Source organism: Macrobrachium nipponense, chromosome 27 (genome assembly GCF_015104395.2).
Source record: "Macrobrachium nipponense isolate FS-2020 chromosome 27, ASM1510439v2, whole genome shotgun sequence".
NCBI classification, from domain to species: domain Eukaryota; kingdom Metazoa; phylum Arthropoda; class Malacostraca; order Decapoda; family Palaemonidae; genus Macrobrachium; species Macrobrachium nipponense.
Genome location: NC_087216.1, coordinates 38,611,214 through 38,628,492, shown reverse-complemented (window position 1 = coordinate 38,628,492; position 17,279 = coordinate 38,611,214). Strand labels below are relative to the sequence as shown.

Below are 17,279 nucleotides of genomic sequence, written 5' to 3'. Positions count from 1 at the left end.
GGGGGGAGGAAGTGTCAGGCTCCTGGAGAGGGGAACAGATAGCCTGGCACATCAATGTAAAGGAACTGGCAGCGATCTTCCTGTCGCTGCAGTTCTTCGAAGACAAAGTGTCAGGCAAGGTCATTCAAGTCAACTCGGACAGTACCACACCCTTGCATATCTAAAGAATCAGGGAGGAACTCACTCCAGATCCCTTTTTCCCTTTTTTCGCCTTGCGAGGGAAGTTCTGCTATGGGCAGACGTAAGGCAGATCAAGATCCTGACGAGATTCGTGGCAGGGGTACAGAATGTCAGGGCGGACCTTCTCAGTCGTCGAAATCAAATTCTGCCAACAGAGTGGACCTTGCACCAGGAAGTCTGTCAGCAATTATGGAGACTGTGGGGACGTCCTCTAGTCGACCTGTTCGCTACGTCGAGGACGAAGAGGCTTCCTCTGTATTGCTCCCCGGTTCTGGATCCAGGGGCAATTGCGGTGGACGCGTTGCTCTGGAGCTGGACAGACCTAGATCTTTACGCCTTTCCCCCATTCAAGATCATGGGGGAAGTCATGAGGAAGTTCGCAGCTTCAGAAGGGACAAGGTTGACTCTGATTGCACCGATGTGTCCAGCAAGAGAGTGGTTCACAGAGGTCATGACTTTCCTTGTGGACTTCCCAAGAACGTTGCCCTGGAGGAGAGATCTACTCAGACAGCCTCACTTCAAAAGGTATCACCAAAACCTCTCCGCTCTGGCTCTGACTGCGTTCAGACTATCGAAAGTTGGCCAGAGCGAGAGGCTTTTCAAAGGCAGCTGCGAGAGCAATCGCTAATGCTCGAAGAGCCTCTTCAAGAGCTGTCTACCAATCTAAGTGGGCCTCCTTCAGGGCATGGTGCAAAAAGGAAGGAATTTCCTCTTCCACGACCTCTGTGAACCAGATAGCAGATTTCTTGCTCTATTTAAGAAATGTGCAGAATTGGCAGTTCCTACAATTAAAGGTTATAGGAGTGTGTTGTCTGCCGTTTTTCGCCACAGAGGACTGGACCTCTCCGACAATAAGGATCTACACAATCTCTTAAGGTCGTTCGAAACCTCCAAGATTCCACAGGCAAGACCACCCTCATGGAATCTCGATGTGGTTCTGAAGCATCTAATGTTAAGTCCCTTTGAGCCTCTCCACGAAGCTTCTCTACGGGACTTGACGAGGAAAGCGCTTTTCCTAGCTTCTCTGGCGACGGCGAAGAGAGTTTAGTGAAATCCAAGCGTTCAGTAGCCTAGTGGGCTTCAAGGGGGACAAGCGCTGTCTGCTCGTTGGAGCCGTCTTTCTTGGCAAAAAATGAGAACCCGTCTAATCCTTGGCCGAGGAGCTTTGGAAATCAAAGGTATGTCGGGTCCTCGTGGGTCAAGAACCAGAGAGAGCCCTGTGCCCTGTCAGGGCTCTCAAGTTCTATGTGTAATAGAACTAAGAGATAAGAGGTCCCTCAGGTAATCTCTGGTGCTTGGTGAAGAGACCAGATTGGTGCCGTTGTCAAAGAATGCTGTGGCTTTCTTCTTGAGGGACGTCATTAAAGAGGCTCATTCATCTTGCCAGAAGACTGATTTGAGGCCTCTTTAAAGTGAAAGCTCACGAAGTCAGAGCCGTAGCTACTTCTCTTGCCTTCCAAAGGAATATGTCTATCAAAGATATCCTTGATAGCACCTTTTGGAGGAGCAATTCCGTATTCGCCTCACGTTACTCCGGGATGTGAGAACGATTTACGAGAACTGTAGTTCTTGGGGCCTTACATTTTGGCAGACACAGTTTTGTTTTGGGGGCTGAAGGTAGCTCTCTCCCTATCCCTTAGCTTAGTTTAGGTTAGTTTTATTATTGTGTTTTTGGTTGATGGTGAGATCTTCTGTCAAAATCTCCCATTCTTTAGTTTAACTGTCAGGGGTTTTTTGGTTAGCTGGTCAGGTGGTGGTCGGTTGCTGTGTTACTCCCATATGTTTGGCTAGATGGTCTTGTCACATTGAGGTCACGTCCCCGTTGACAGAGCATCCAGAGTGCACCAGCACTACAGGTCTACACCTGGCTGGCAACTCTGATAAAAGCAGAAGCAGGCTTAAGTGACAGTAATCAGAGAGTCCTACTTGCTAACAGGTAAGGAACCAAGAGTAAAATCATTTACTTAATTAAGTTTCCTAAAAATCCTATTCTGTCTCTGCCCACCATCTGAAGGTGGGATTCAGCTATATATATATCTGACAGGTAAGTTTCATGAACAAAATGTTATTGTTATAATAGTACAATTAAGTTTGTTCATACTTACCTGGCAGATATATATAATTAGAGTGCCCACCCTCCTCCCCTCAGGAGACAAGGGTCATGAATAAAATATGAATAGAAAATGGGAATGGTTCCTGATATCCGCCTCCTCCCAGCGGCGGGAATGGGTACTACCACCTGGCCGCCCACTACGTGTGCCGCGAGTTTTGAAATTCGGTTCGGACGTCAGAAAATACAGCTATATATATATTCTGGCCAAGGTAAGTATGAACAAACTTAATTGTATTATAACAATAACATATTTATAAGAAACCCACATAATTTAACATATGTAAGTTTTTCTTCTGTCCACCATCTTAATGTTAAAATTACGAGTCCACAATATCTCGAACAAGAAATAGAATACATAAAAAAAGAATGATCTCTTATTGTTACGGACCGAGATCCGCTCAGGTTCTTTATTATAATAAACAAAAGGATTCAACACCAACAGTTGAAACTTGGGATATGAATATAGAAAGAAACTCAAACAGAACAGAAGTTTATTTACCAGCTTATTAACAAAGGTAAATGCAGAATGGTTTCTCCTATTTACATAACAAAAATAAAACAAAATCTTACAATATGTAAACGGGAAACAGTGTGGTAATGAAATACTTGCTGGCCAGTTTTGCAGCTGTCAAAATCAGTGCACGAAGTGAGGGCTTCTCAAAAGGGGACAGTAGAAACTTCAGACGGCTTCTGAACTTCGTAATAAATGAAGAAATGTCTTAGTCTTGAAACTTGAAGGGCAGGTTGCTCCTCAAAACCACTTGTAGGACGTTTCTTCTATGAAGGGTCCTCTCTCTCTCTCTCTCTCTCTCTCTCTCTCTCTCTCTCTCTCTCTCTCTCTCTCTCTCTCTCCCCGACTACAGACTGCGAACTTAACTTGTTTCTGTTCACACAACTCTCATGCATGCATTCCTCTTCCACCACTTATCCTTCTTTGTCTCTTCCTTCTTCTGTTATCTCTGATGATCTATCTACTTCCTCAGTCATATATACATACGGCGATCTAGGGCAGGGCTGAAAAGGGCGGAGCTTAACCAGTGAACGTCACCGTCCCTCTAGAAGGCTTTCGATGAAATGTTGCATCATAATACGCGGTGTTTCTAATGACGGCGCGTGTTGAGTTCCATAACACACCTGAGTATTCTCGAACAATCATGAGAACAGACACCTCCAACATGTGCGGGAATTCCTCCTTGCTGCAGACCTTCTCGAAGATGCATTTTCCTTTCCTTTAATATATGTTACTTCGCTATAGAGCGATTACCATGACAGTTACCCACCTCATATTGATTTATGTTACCAAAAAGCTCACAAGAAGTTTTATAGTATTTTTAGTAATGAAAAAGAAACCTCTAAAAATGTACTTAGCTTACCTTACTTTTGTGGATTTGAAACCATAAAATCAAATATTTAAATCTTCAAATATTAATGGTGAGTTCTCTTATAACAATACCATTATAGGTATGCTAATTAGAATAGTCCGTAACATTAACAACATTATTTACAAAATTCTTTGTAAGGATTGACCCGCCCCGTCGTTTTTACTTATAACATCGGACACCGTACCCAGGTATATAAAAATTTTTTTAATCGATGTCACGTATTAAGGCAGCTTGCATTATTCTTTCAGTTTTCCATGAAATTAGAACAGGACCCAGACCTTACTTAACAATGCTAATTCACGACTTTATTCTTAGGCTGGAGAAAAAACAAAAAATTTGAAGTAAATAGGGAGATCTAGGTTTAACTCATTTGTTAGGATCTGGTATCTAAATGAAATTAAATTTAAAAGAATTAATTTTTCATGGAATTTTATTTTACTTAACGAAGTCAAGCATATTATTGACATAGAAATAGAAAAAACTATTAATAGAAACACTAATAAGAAAAACAAAACTCCTAAATCTTAGTCTGGGATTGTAAATCCAATTTGGACCCATAGTATTTGTGAAATGGTTTATGAAAGGTACCGTTAAAAGAAATGAATTAACCTACTAATTAAGTAGTTCCGCACCCCGTCTTTTCAAGTTATTAACAATTTTTTTTTTCTCTAAGGCTCACTAAATTTCCATAAATACCCTGTTTTATTTCTTTTTCCACTTATTGTTGGCTTTGAACATCTTTTTGTAAATTTTTATGTTACTACGTACCAAAATGGTATTGTTTATTTTTTTGTCAAATTTTAAAAGTTTTTTCAAATAAACTTCCCTTGACCAAGGCCACTGCTTACCTCCCTTAATTCTAAATTTTTCAGGATTATAACTAAATCCTTGTATTGCCTCCCGGTTGCTATACATGGCTTCTTGTTTAAAAAATTTTTTAATATATATATATATATATATATATATATTTTTAATATTATATATATTGAGATATTTTAAAATTTTTAATATTATAATATAATTTCAAATAATTCGTTCGTTATTATGATTATTCTATTATAGCTAATATATATATACGTACGTACATATATTTATATGCAAAATCTCAATCAATGTATAAATCTTCTTTGGTCATGATTATTCCTCATATCATGAGAGAGAAGATAGTATACTAATGTAGTTAGTATTGATGTATAGTGTTAAGAGAAGCGTAACTATATATTATAGTGAGAGAGATAGAAGAGCAGAAATGTCCTATATAATAATGTAGTATATTTATAGAAGAGTTTTATACTATTATATGTATGTAATGTATAGTATGGTAATTGTATGTAATGTATGTTATGTATGTTAAATATCAATAGTGTGTTACATATAATATAATAGATAAATACTCAATATAATAGTTAATATAATTAATGTATCATAGATAAATATAATGAAATAAGAGCTGTAGTTATGCTTCATACATATTATAGTTAGTAAACCAGGACAACCACACCCACCACACAACCACGCACACACCACACACACACACAACACACAAATCACAACACACCCAGTGGGTCCCTTTGTATTAATTTGCCGTTCTTTGGATTCCGCGAGATTTCCTCTTGGGTCAATATCTGCCCATTATTTTGCGGGAAACTTCCACCTATTGCGTGGGGGTTTTTCTTTTTCCAAAAAACGGATACAAATAATCACTAATTAAGTGGTATTTTCACTATTCGATTAATTGTTTTTCCAATGACTAAAATACATTTTTATTTTACAAAAATTAATTTATTATTTTTAAAATTTTTAAAATTTAATTTAGAATCAATACTCGCATCATACATAATTATTAAAAATAATTAATAGTACGAATTCAATACTATAGTTAGTCACAGTTTAAATAAGGTGAAATATCACATCTCTTCTTACAGAGATGTTGTTTTTTTTGTATGAATAACAAATTAAAATGGATAACATAAAATTTTCAAATATATTAATCTAATTACTTAAATTAATGAGACAAAAGAGCAATGCAGTTCGATTAAAAGGAAAAAATAAGTTTCAGTAGTAGTAAGATTAGTAACAGTAAATTTTAGTATGTAGAATAAAGAAAAAAAAATTAAACAAAGAATTAAGCGTAACGAAATGAAGAAGGAAAAGAAGGAAGTCCGCCCAGTGACTTCGCCATGAGCAGCTATGTACGATGTTTCTTTAAAGACCTGCTAACCAAGATACTCAAGCAGGGGTGGGCTGACGGTCCAACAAGTTGTTTCAAAAATATATCAAAAGTAATGTGGTACAGCAGAAGGAGGGGAGGGAGGTAAGGAAGAGGGGTTTTTACACTCATTTTTCTCTCGTCTCTCTCTCTCTCTCTCTCTTCTCTCTTCTCGTCAATTTTAAACTGAGAAGATCTTTTGATGCGCTTTACAAACAATCTATGATATAATCCCATTTTACATGAACATTTTTATACAATGATGACAATAATCAAATATTACTATATTTATCAAATATTTTCAAATATTAATTAATAAATGATATGCACTGTAAAATTAACAAAAATCATGTGATACTTAAGGGTATAGTTTTAATTTTTATAGAAAATTAATAACTAATACAATTGAATAACCTTTCCAATTTCAACTCTTTCAAATAAGGATAAACCACATATAACTCTCTCTCATCTCTCTCTCTTCTTCTCTTCTTCTCTTCTACTGCTCATCCTTACGTATCTTCTCTCTATCTCTCTCCTTATTCTCTTAGAGATGTATGTTTTGCTTGTTATGATATAAATAAACATGGATTTTACTTAAATTTTCAAATATCAAAAGAATATTTGAAACAATGCACAAACAGCAAGTAGAATGATGTTAAGAACGTTATTAAAAGAGTTACAGGGAAATAAAATAGCTAAAGCTGAGATTAAGTTAAGGATTGTAGAATGTGAGTTTTATGTTATTTAAGATAAAGCAAATTCAAAAAAAAGTTAGATGGGACAATAAAAATGAAAGAAGCATAAATACCAAATTTTTCGCCATTTTTAACACCCCCGAACATCTGTCTTTGAACTCCAGGTAGCCAAAAGCTGGGAGGCCGGTAGGAGGAGGGGTCACGCCCAAGTCTAGCCTGTCAACATTAAATATTCAAGTGATTGATGGAAATCAGAAACACATTTCTCCCAATTTAAAAATAACTGAAATAAGATTTAATCCAAGTTCCCAGCTTTCTTGTAGAAAATCACCCCATAAACCATCCTAAACTGTTTTATGAAAAAAACTAAAAAGAACACTTTTTAATTGGAGACAACCATGCAACACACTTTAACGAATAATTAAATCAATTTGCATAACAAAAGAAAATATTGTATAGAGGAGTGAAAACTGAAAAGAAAGAAAAAAGAGTGGCTAAATTTAGTGAGGCATGAAGGAGAGAGTAGTTCTTTAGCACCTTAATTTGGGACAGGACAAGTGCGATACAACTTAAGGAGGTTGAATGGCAGAGGAGGAGGGAGGGGAAAGGAAGGGACTGCGAAGGCACTTGTCGACACGAAAAGAAAAACATAAAACAAAACTGGACACACGTGTTTCTTTAAACACTTACAGAAATGATTGAGAAATTTCTTAATAAAAATTCTAAAAACCTATTTTGCAATTATTTCCTTTTCTTTAAACAAACAAACTACAAAACAGCATAAAACAAGTTAGATTAACTTAAAAATGAAAACCAAACCAAAATAAAAAACTTAATTTGTAAAAAAAAATGCTACTTATTTCCTTAACTTTCAAGCCTTTAAACCTATACAAGATGCATATATCATTACCGTATTCGTAACTAACATTTTTTCATTTAATCAAAATCACTTGGTTTTTGCCTTTTTTTTGGCATGCACTTTTCAGCACAAGGCACTTATATGTTTCACATTGCCAAAAAAGGCCCATTTTTTTGAATAAAAATCTGTCCAACGAGGTGGTTTGCTTTTGCCTGTCTTTGAAAAATGTTACGTAAAATGTGACAAACAAGTTGTCATTAAAAAAAAGTGGTCTCGCTAAGATCTACTAACCCAGTTTGAAACTTTTTCTGGGTGAATATTCTTCTCATATGAAATGGAAAACCCTTTCTCTGGCACTACGCCACTTCCACCTCTCCTCAACTACTCATCAATACTCTTGTAAAAGACCTAAACCTTCGTAATGTTATAGTCATACCAGTGTAAGCTCCTTCAACTCCTCCACGCTTGCGTATGTCTTCCTCCTTGGATTCCCTCAAAACAAGCTCATTTTAACGTTCACTTATATATGTTATCCACTAGTCTAGCGCTCCAGAACTTAATCAACTTTCCACCGAGGGGTAAACCCAACTCTTCTAGCTTGGTGTAGGTTCAAAGCCATTAAACCTTTAAGATCCCTCTTGTCACCTGCAACAGCATCAAGGCCTTAAGTTTTTTTCCATGCCCACACCCGTGAGTTCAAGTTGTTCTTGGTAATCTCCTCATTTCCATGCCAAGCATCAGTTAATTAGGGCCACCAAACAATATCAGCGATTGTTTGTTAAGTGAGTCTTTCCAACACTCATCGAATGGGTTAGGATTTGTAATTTTGAGTTCACCTCAAAGCAGTGGCAGAAACAAGTGCTTTGTGTAAAATAAAACTTATTTTAATTTTTTAAAGTTTGGAAATTGACCTGTACTGAAATACCATAGGGTTTGTGAAAGGATTAGAGTCGTGTATTGGGGTATGAAGGTAGAGGGCTTTCAACTAAACTTGAACTCATCTGAGAATGTTCCATCATTCAAGCCAGGAGCAATTATCAAGAATGAGTAGAATGGGCTTTCATCGGGGAGTTTTATTTTCTTGAAGATATTTCTTTCACCCTGCGGGGCCAAAAATGTGGATTTTCCCCGTTCGGTATATATTAATTTGTAAAAAAAACTGCCCTGTCACCCATGCCCCTAAGCATTGGCCACCTACCAGCAGAACCTGGCAGTTTTTTATTTTCGTAAGGAATCTGAGTGGAACTCCTTAAAGGCTCGACGGATTATCGGGAATGAATACACTAGCAAGTGGCTTTAACTTTACGAGTCCCTGCCTAGGCATTTGCCACACAACTTGCAAAGGGCCAGATGGTCCTTCATGGTTTACATGGCCAGGCGGCAGCAGCTTCTCGCGCCTCTGCGGTGGATTGCGCAAGTCCCTCAGCAGAGCATTATTTTCTTCTAAAAACAATCCAGTTATTTCCTCTCAAGGTTTGAACATTTGGTTGGGGAAAATGATTAGGACCTTCCTTTGATGCAATGAAGCGCAAGCGAACCCACCATGAACGATGGTAGCTTCGCCAGCTGCACCTTAAACGAAGTTCGGCGACTGGCTCAGCTTACAACCATGCCGTCACCACCAAGTGAGGATGCCGAGAGCTTCTCTTGCTTGAACAAAATAATCAAAGCCAGCCATGACCTTTGCCTTAAAACCGTATCTTCTTCTGCTTCAGCACCCTGTCTTTTGAAGTTGATGGTACTTAGTTCTTCGTTCACGCAACGTTGCCGATTAAACAATAACATGGTCCTTTTTTTTCCGTCATATTACAACTCTCGTCACTGCGTAGATCATCCTGGCCAGCTTCTTTTTTCTTTCACCCACACCAAGCAAGAAGCTTCCCCATTTCTTCCTGGATTACCTTTGTGACCTTAATTGGGTCACTGGATTGTAGTTTAGTTTTTGCTGGTGTTGGCACTGTTAAGATGGCATCCTTTTTGTTTTAAGGATGTGGTAAAAAAATTGTAGATGTACTGGTTTTGTCGTACCAGCCCTTGACCAGTTTTCAATCAACCGTACTCCCCAGTCCCCCGCTCATGTTTTATTTATTATTTCTTGCTTTACTTCTATCAAACAAATCATTCTCAAGAGGGTCCAGGCGCCGGCCCAATGGCATGGCACAACAAAAAAAATGTAAAAAAAAAAAGGTACCAAAAATGATGCCAGAACCAAGTACACGTGCACAAAGATTTGACTTGATTTCTGCGTGTGAACAAGTGAGACAATGGAAACAAGATGCTAGGTTTTGCCTGATGCTGGACCACCGGCATCAATTAGCCGTAGCCTACCCGAAGGCACTCATAGTCTTCTCCGGAAGGGGTTCCCCTTGTGTCTCAGACAAAAATAGTGGACCGAGTTAGCAGCTTTTGATAAAAAATTTTTAAAACAATTTCGTATCTTTTGAGGACTGTCTCATATCTCAAGGTAGTATTACAGTAACAGTGTTCCCCCCGTTTTACCCCCCCCTTTGAAATGCAGGGGATGGGGACCAGACCACCCCGCCACGAATAGTTGATACAAACCCCTTTAACCTTTTAAAATGCCTTAAAACTGCTGATTTTGTTAAGTTACAAAACTCAAGAAAAACCAACTAAAAATGTTTAATACCCTATTGGTTTTTATTTTTTTTTCAACAGTTTTAATAAATCAACGAAATCGTGCATTATTTATTGTATGAAATTGATTAACAAAAGAATAGGGAAATTTTGTGGATATTCATTGCCATAGAAAAAAATTAATCCGCTAATAGGCGAATTTTTCCGAGAATAAAGAAAGGGTTAAAGGGGTTAATGTTCTGGAGAGAAATCTGCCAAATATGGGAGTTCCAACAGTATGTGTTAACCGAAGGGGAATTTTTTTAGGTTAATACGAAATTACATCGCTCATGGTTCGAAACCACCAATGAACGCCAAGCAATTCAAAGGTGGTTTTAACAATGACACTTCCCACCCCGAGGCCAATCATCGAGAGGCATAAGTTAACTCCCACCGAAAAGAAATTTTCCTTACAAATTCATGTTGGTTTGAAAGGTGTAGGCATTTCTTCCCAAACAGGTTATCCAAAGGGTTTGGAAAAATATTTTGTTATTGCATTTACCTCTTGTTTGAGGAAACAAATGGCTTAATCCAGTCCCAACTGAAATAGTGGTCATTGTCCCATCCGTAGTTGTTTTATAACAGACTGATTCATTACAATCAGAGAGAGGGTGGGAATGTGACTGTTTTAATGGCATATTTATTTGTATATGCTTATTCAGGGCTAATAACATTTTAAACCAATTTTGGCTGATTGAGGGTTTATAAAACAACAAAGGAAACAAAAAGGGCAAAAAACGAAGGGCAAAAAATTGGTAACATGTATTGTTTAGGGTTTTATCAACTTCGCAATAATTGGTGCAGATACTGTTTTGATTATATAATCCAACTTTGGATTCAGAATACACTGGTTTGTATTTTTCAAGAATAAGCTATCCAAAAAGTTTTTTGTTTTCATTTTTAGTTTTTCATTTTTCCATTTTTTTTTCAGAACCTCGATCAAGGATTCAAGGAATTGAAATTTGATGCCTTCTGTTGGTTTCAGGGGGAGCTAGTGCCATACTGGTCAGAGTGGCGAAATGATGAAAGTACAAAGAGCAAGGTAAGCACTGCCATCAGACAAAGAAGAACCAGGAATATGTTAATCTTTGGAACAAAGTGATTGGAAAATTCGCAAAGCACTTGTGCAATTTTTTTTAAATTATTGCTGGTTAGTTTTCTTTGATGCTCCATTAATTTTTTAATCACAATCCTCAACTCCACCAAAAAGGGAACTGTATATTGTGTATAAGTGGTAACGATGATGATAATTAATTGCTTGGTAATATGTCCACCTGGAATTATCACCGAAATAGTGTTATCCGTCTTCCTTTTATTTTTTTTTTATTTTTTTAATCCGCCCTCTAGGTAAAGCGTTCCTTAAATATGTTCAGAAAATAAGTTTTGGTTTCTTTTTTTTTTCTTTTCATTTCAGGTGGTTCCCCGAGTCATTCCAAAGCTCTTTTAGAAGAATGTATTGGAAATTGTAGTAATAAAGAGGTCATTGTAGCGTAACCAACAGGGATCAAAATAGAAACTATTTTTCCAGGCAGTGTCAAGTGGTCTTGTCATATCAAACTACCAAGGAGGCCGTGGGAACTGCGTATTTCAGTCCCTTGGTAGTTGCTTCAAAGTACTTGGGGCCTATTTTCCACCAAAATGCTGGAAAACCATGCCTGAGAAAGTCTTTCTGAAAAAAAAAACCGAAAAAAAAAAAAAAAAAAATTGGACAACCCTAAAGTTCCACATAGAAGGTATTTGGAGGAATCTATTGGTTCCTTTGTGACATCTGTAGGACAAAGCTGTCATGGAAGTCATTCCTTTGCAAGTAACAGGAACATTGCAGAAGACGAGAAGTACTTGTGGATTTTGCCCATAGTTAAAGCGTTACATCAAGAATACTCAGTTGGGATTTTTCGAAGACTTCTTTGTTCATCTTGCTGGTAAATGTTTCATAATTATTAATTCATTAAAAGAAAAGGGTGAAAAGAAGGAGATTCCATCTTGGCTAAAACTTACCATACAGTCGAAAATCAGATCTGGAACCTTCCTTCTTCCTGGCTTTTGCGACAAAGCTACTGATGTCACGAGGTGTTGGGAAACGAGGAAGTTTGCTCGTATTATCTGTGACCACATCAGGCTACGCGACGACACGAGAATCACTATGATGACAGCCTTACGAACCTTGGTAAATGATAATGTGGAAAACCCAGGAAAAATTGTCATTTTATGCAAAGAACTACTTACCTGCCTTGTTCAATATTTACCTTACTAACAAGCACCAGAAGTTCAAAGGTAAATCAAGCACCGACGAGTCAGGTGAATCCATTGTAAGTAATGGACATAGGCTTGCTGCTTATTCAACCATTAGAACTTACCTTCAGGTTGTCCCCCAACCCAAAATATCAAGAATTTTCTAGGAATGGTCATGAAGAAATATAATGATGAAACTGATGTGTTTAAAAGACAAGCCTTTTTGGACTTGGCAAGAACTTTCCTCCCATTTATAGATTCTGCATTAGTATTACGCTTGTTCAGTAAAGTAAAACCAATTTTGGATTCCAAAACTGATCGACATGTACAAAAAGCTGCTTATAGATTGTTGGAGGAAACACTAAGTATCAGAAATGAAGCATGCCAATCCTTTGTCAATGAAAATATTGATGAATTGTCATCTTTGCTTTTAAAATCTATATCAGCTGCTGCTCCCCAGCTCCCGTGCACCTCGCTTAAGGTGTGTCAGGCAAATTTTGCTTCAGCTGGATAAGAGTATTAGTGAAGAAAAATTAAATGAGTTCTTACAGCAAGTGGTTGGAGAAAGTGTTATGTGTTGTGGTAAAAGCTTGTCTACCTCTGTACGGAAGGCTGCCTTTTTGCTGATATCAGAAAGTTGGAGGAACTATTCAAAAACATACTGGGGGTAAGAAACTTTCCTTTTTTGAATGATTCATGGTTTACATAACTTGTGTGATCGAAATATTACAAGTCTGTCATTTTGATCAGTACAGGTGGAATACTAGACCAGTCAAGTGGCGCCATAATCCTGCAATGGCACAATAAGTAAAATTATATTTATGCAGTTCAGTACTATAGAATTTACTGTACAATAGTACTGTACAATACATTATAGTGTTATAAATACTGTAAGGTGAAAAAAAAGCCTAGCTTTAATCCTATGGGTGTCTAGAGTATGTAATGATGTAATAAGGTTTTATACAGTGTACAGATAGCTGTAGTGTTCAAGTTACAATTATCCGATTTTATGAGAGACCAAATTACAATAGCCTAACTTTATCCCATCTTCTAGTTACATACGTTCAAAAACAGCAAAAGAGAATGATGAAAGTATGGTTTTAATGTTATATACTCATTGCGTAAACGTGTACAGCCATAAACAATCGAGCGCTAAGTACAACCGAATTGGATAACACATCCATTTGGCTTGTATTTCAATCATCGTACTATATACACTATTACCGTAGTTAATTAAAAATTAATTATATTTTTATGTAGGAATAGGACTGAGATATCTTAATGTAATAACTTTTATTCGCTATAGATCAAAGATAAAACTTTATTCGCTATAGATCGAAATATACTGTTAAATTTAAACCTAGTTGTAGCTGAAGCTGAAAAAACTGTTCAAGCTGCTAATGACCATTATTATGCATCAGCAACAAGGATAAAACTCCAGTAAATGTATGCCATCAAACACAGCCGTAGATAGAATTGAGATAAAATAATTTTAATTAAAACTAGTGTGCTTGAAAGAACACATTTTAACTGTTGGTTTCACGCTGATAAAAGATAAATAATGTAAAGTTCGTATTATGACGATATAAAGGAAAATTGCAAACTTATTGTTTTACTCAATAAAAACGCCGCCAACGTAATCTGTAACAGAAAAAAAAAATTAGTTCACAATATCTACATATTCGTTTATGCTAACTAGAAGCAAGAAAATTTGCTCAGAATTGCATTAAATATGGCGAAACAAACTCGTATTTGCCAATCAGCTGATTTCCAAACAAAAACATTGGCCGCTCCGCAACCAGCTTAGATCTACCGTAGTATTTAATACAATAATATGAGAATACATACAATATTATTGGATACAGTGAAGTAATGTATAACTTTTTAAAAGATTTAAGGAAAAGATGCATATTTACTTTTTCTTCTGTGCTTATCTTAATTTTCGTCACTATGCCATCTATTAGGGCTCTGCCTTGTATGATAGGCGCCCTATGAGGTAATGTTAGACTAGCGATAATCTATACGCTAAGTCGGTTGGTATTGCACTTCCATCTTCAATGGAGTGTCTGGGGTTTTGTAGATCACTTACGAAGTCGGTATTATCTTTACGACGATGTGTTAAACTCATGGTTCGGTGAGGTTCTTGTAGAAAACACAAGGTATAAAAATAGTATATTCTTCTGAAGTTTTACATGATGAAGATCAGGTATGATCGTACAAGTCTTCTATGACGATAGCTTGATCGCTTCTGCCAATGATGATGGTAATGGCCTATTCCTCTACATGGATAAGCTTAGGTAAAGAGGTAAGGTCTTCTAATGACGATAGCTAACTCTGTTCTGCCTGTCTACCATCTCTGTTACAAGTTATGAAGGAACAGACAGTAGTTCGAACATATGAACATACTATCAGATGACATAGTTTCATACGAACACACAATCGAATGAGACACGCTACAGATCACGTAGGCCGTTTGAATAATAGGTCGGGGTAGTTGTCTCAAGCAGGGAGCTTGGACTAATGTTTATAAACAATTGAATGACTACAGGTGACGGCATGTTATCTTAGCTACATACTTATTGTATACGTCATCTTTAGCGTCTCTAGTCTGATCACATTCCTGCAAGCAATCTGGTTGACCTCTTTAGTTTTAGACTTTTATATATATGGACTAACATTCCATATTTTTATTATGTAAACACTTACACATCTACGTAGCAGTAGTATCTTTAGCTCGTACGGTCGTACCTCAATTTTTTGCTCACGTATCAAAGCAAAAAATCGACCGAGTTTCCAGTTATATTTGTACTTCTAGCCCATGGAAAAACAAACAAATGCAGTGTTGCAAAATCAAATGTATACATGAGTTTTGTCTTTTAAAATCAATTGATGCAACAATTGTAAATATAATTTATAAAAACATGATTCAATGATAAAAATTAAAATGTTATTATTCAGGCGCGACTGAACAACCCATTCTTTTCAACACGTGAAGGGCTGTTACAAAGACTTCAAATGGACATATTTATGTACAAAAATAAAAGAATACCCTGTAATACATTTTTCATACACATTGTAAACATAAAAGCATGAAAACTTATCATAAAAGCTGAAGTTTCAATTAACAAAAAATGAGTTATAATTAGCTCCCAAATTAATAAAATATAACCATGTGCGTCTTTGTAAAAGCATTTTTGGAAAACAGCAGCTTACAAGAACGAACAATGAAAAAAAATCCTCTGAGATATGCGGAGGGCAGTTACAAAAGCTGCCTTAATTTGTATCGTGTTTATGTACAAAAATAAAAATACCCTATACGTAATATATTTTCACACATTTTAAACATAAAAGCATGAACATTTATAAAATCGACACATCAATCGCTAAATTTGCACTTTTTTAAACTATATTTTCGGGAGAGCGACAGGCAGCGGCTCACAAAAACGAACATGAAAAAACATCCACTAACGTGGAGGGCAATTTCAAAAGCTGCCTTTATATCATATTTATGTGTAGAAATAAAAATACCCTATATGTAATACATTTTCATACACATTTTAAACATGAAAGCAAGAGCATTTATAAGGTCGACACCATCCATAGCTAAATTGCACTTATTTAACTCTATATATCTGAACATAGACAGTGTCAGGGGCATCTAGTTTACCTAATACCTATGTAATAATTCTCAATAAAAATTTTTTAATTTAATTTGCATAACCTTTATGGTCTGAAGGGTATTTCTACAAATGTATGTACCCCGTTAGACATAATGGGCTAGCGGCGCTGTTAAACGAAAAATTGTGCCAAAAAAATACTTTAAACTATCTTCTTTTTTTAATGAATATTTTGACAACAGCCGCAAAACCGATTTGCTACTAAGCAATTGTGCCGTTAACCGCAGGCTGCCTGTACTGTATATGAATTGTCTAGTATCATCTTGCATTAAAAAATTTGTGAACTTACATGTTATTGTCAATCAGGGCTACTTTTGTCATTGTCAGCACAAGATAAATAAATTCATTTGGTCATGCAGTTTTTAGTTTGGTTAGGTTAACAGACCCCCCTGATGATAATCATTAAATGTATGAATTCAATTGCAGTGTACAGGAGAAGAACAGTCAGAAGGTGCATAACGATGCTTTTGGCAGGGCTGGCAGGGTCACCGATGCTTGCTTCAAATACAATCTTAGCCATTACGTCTCTTGCATATCAATATAAAGGTAAGCAACTTTTTTTTTTTTTCCATGTGATCCCATACTCCTCAAAGAAAACTTCACCAAAATTTAACAACAATACAATATAAAAACAATCAGATGCAATAAGTAATGATAAAAAAATCAAAAGTCTTACTTGAGTGAGACTTCAGGACTGCGTTGAGCGGTGGTGGTTTATTGGGTGGGAAACGGAGTTCTGCTTCCCACTGACTTCCCAGCTGGGCAGGGCCAGGCTTGGATGATTTTTCTCTTTCGCTACATTTCACCCGTTTCACCTCGGCAAAAACAATTAATAATAATTACAAATATATAAAAATAAATGAATTAAATATTATAGTAATTATGATTATGATGATAATAATAATATTGATGATAATAATAACAATAATAATAAAAATTAAGATTAATATATATATATAAAATTAATAACTTTTTTAAATACATTTTTTATTTTTTATATCCAAAAATATATTTAAAACTTCATGGGCTGGTAACTGGCAACTTCGGAATCTTGTGACTGCCTTAAGCTGGTCTCTCTCTCTCTCAAGTGAGCTCTCTGTACAATTGGAGTCGTTTCTACTTGGGTTTACCTGAGCGGGGACTTGATAATCAAGAGGGCCTTCATATTTTTTGATGGTCTGTCAAGAATCCCCGTTGCCATCTGACCAAGATTGGTTTGGCCTTAATCCCTAGAGTTTCATACAATCAACTTACCTGTCAGATATATACATAGCTAAGACTCCGTCGTCCCCGACAGA

At 36.5% G+C, this 17,279-nt stretch overlaps 1 pseudogene; it reads left to right on the top strand.

Annotated features, from left to right (window-relative positions):
- LOC135200676 (RRP12-like protein) overlaps positions 1–17,279 on the top strand; it is a 192,522-nt pseudogene that overhangs the window by 85,290 nt on the left and 89,953 nt on the right.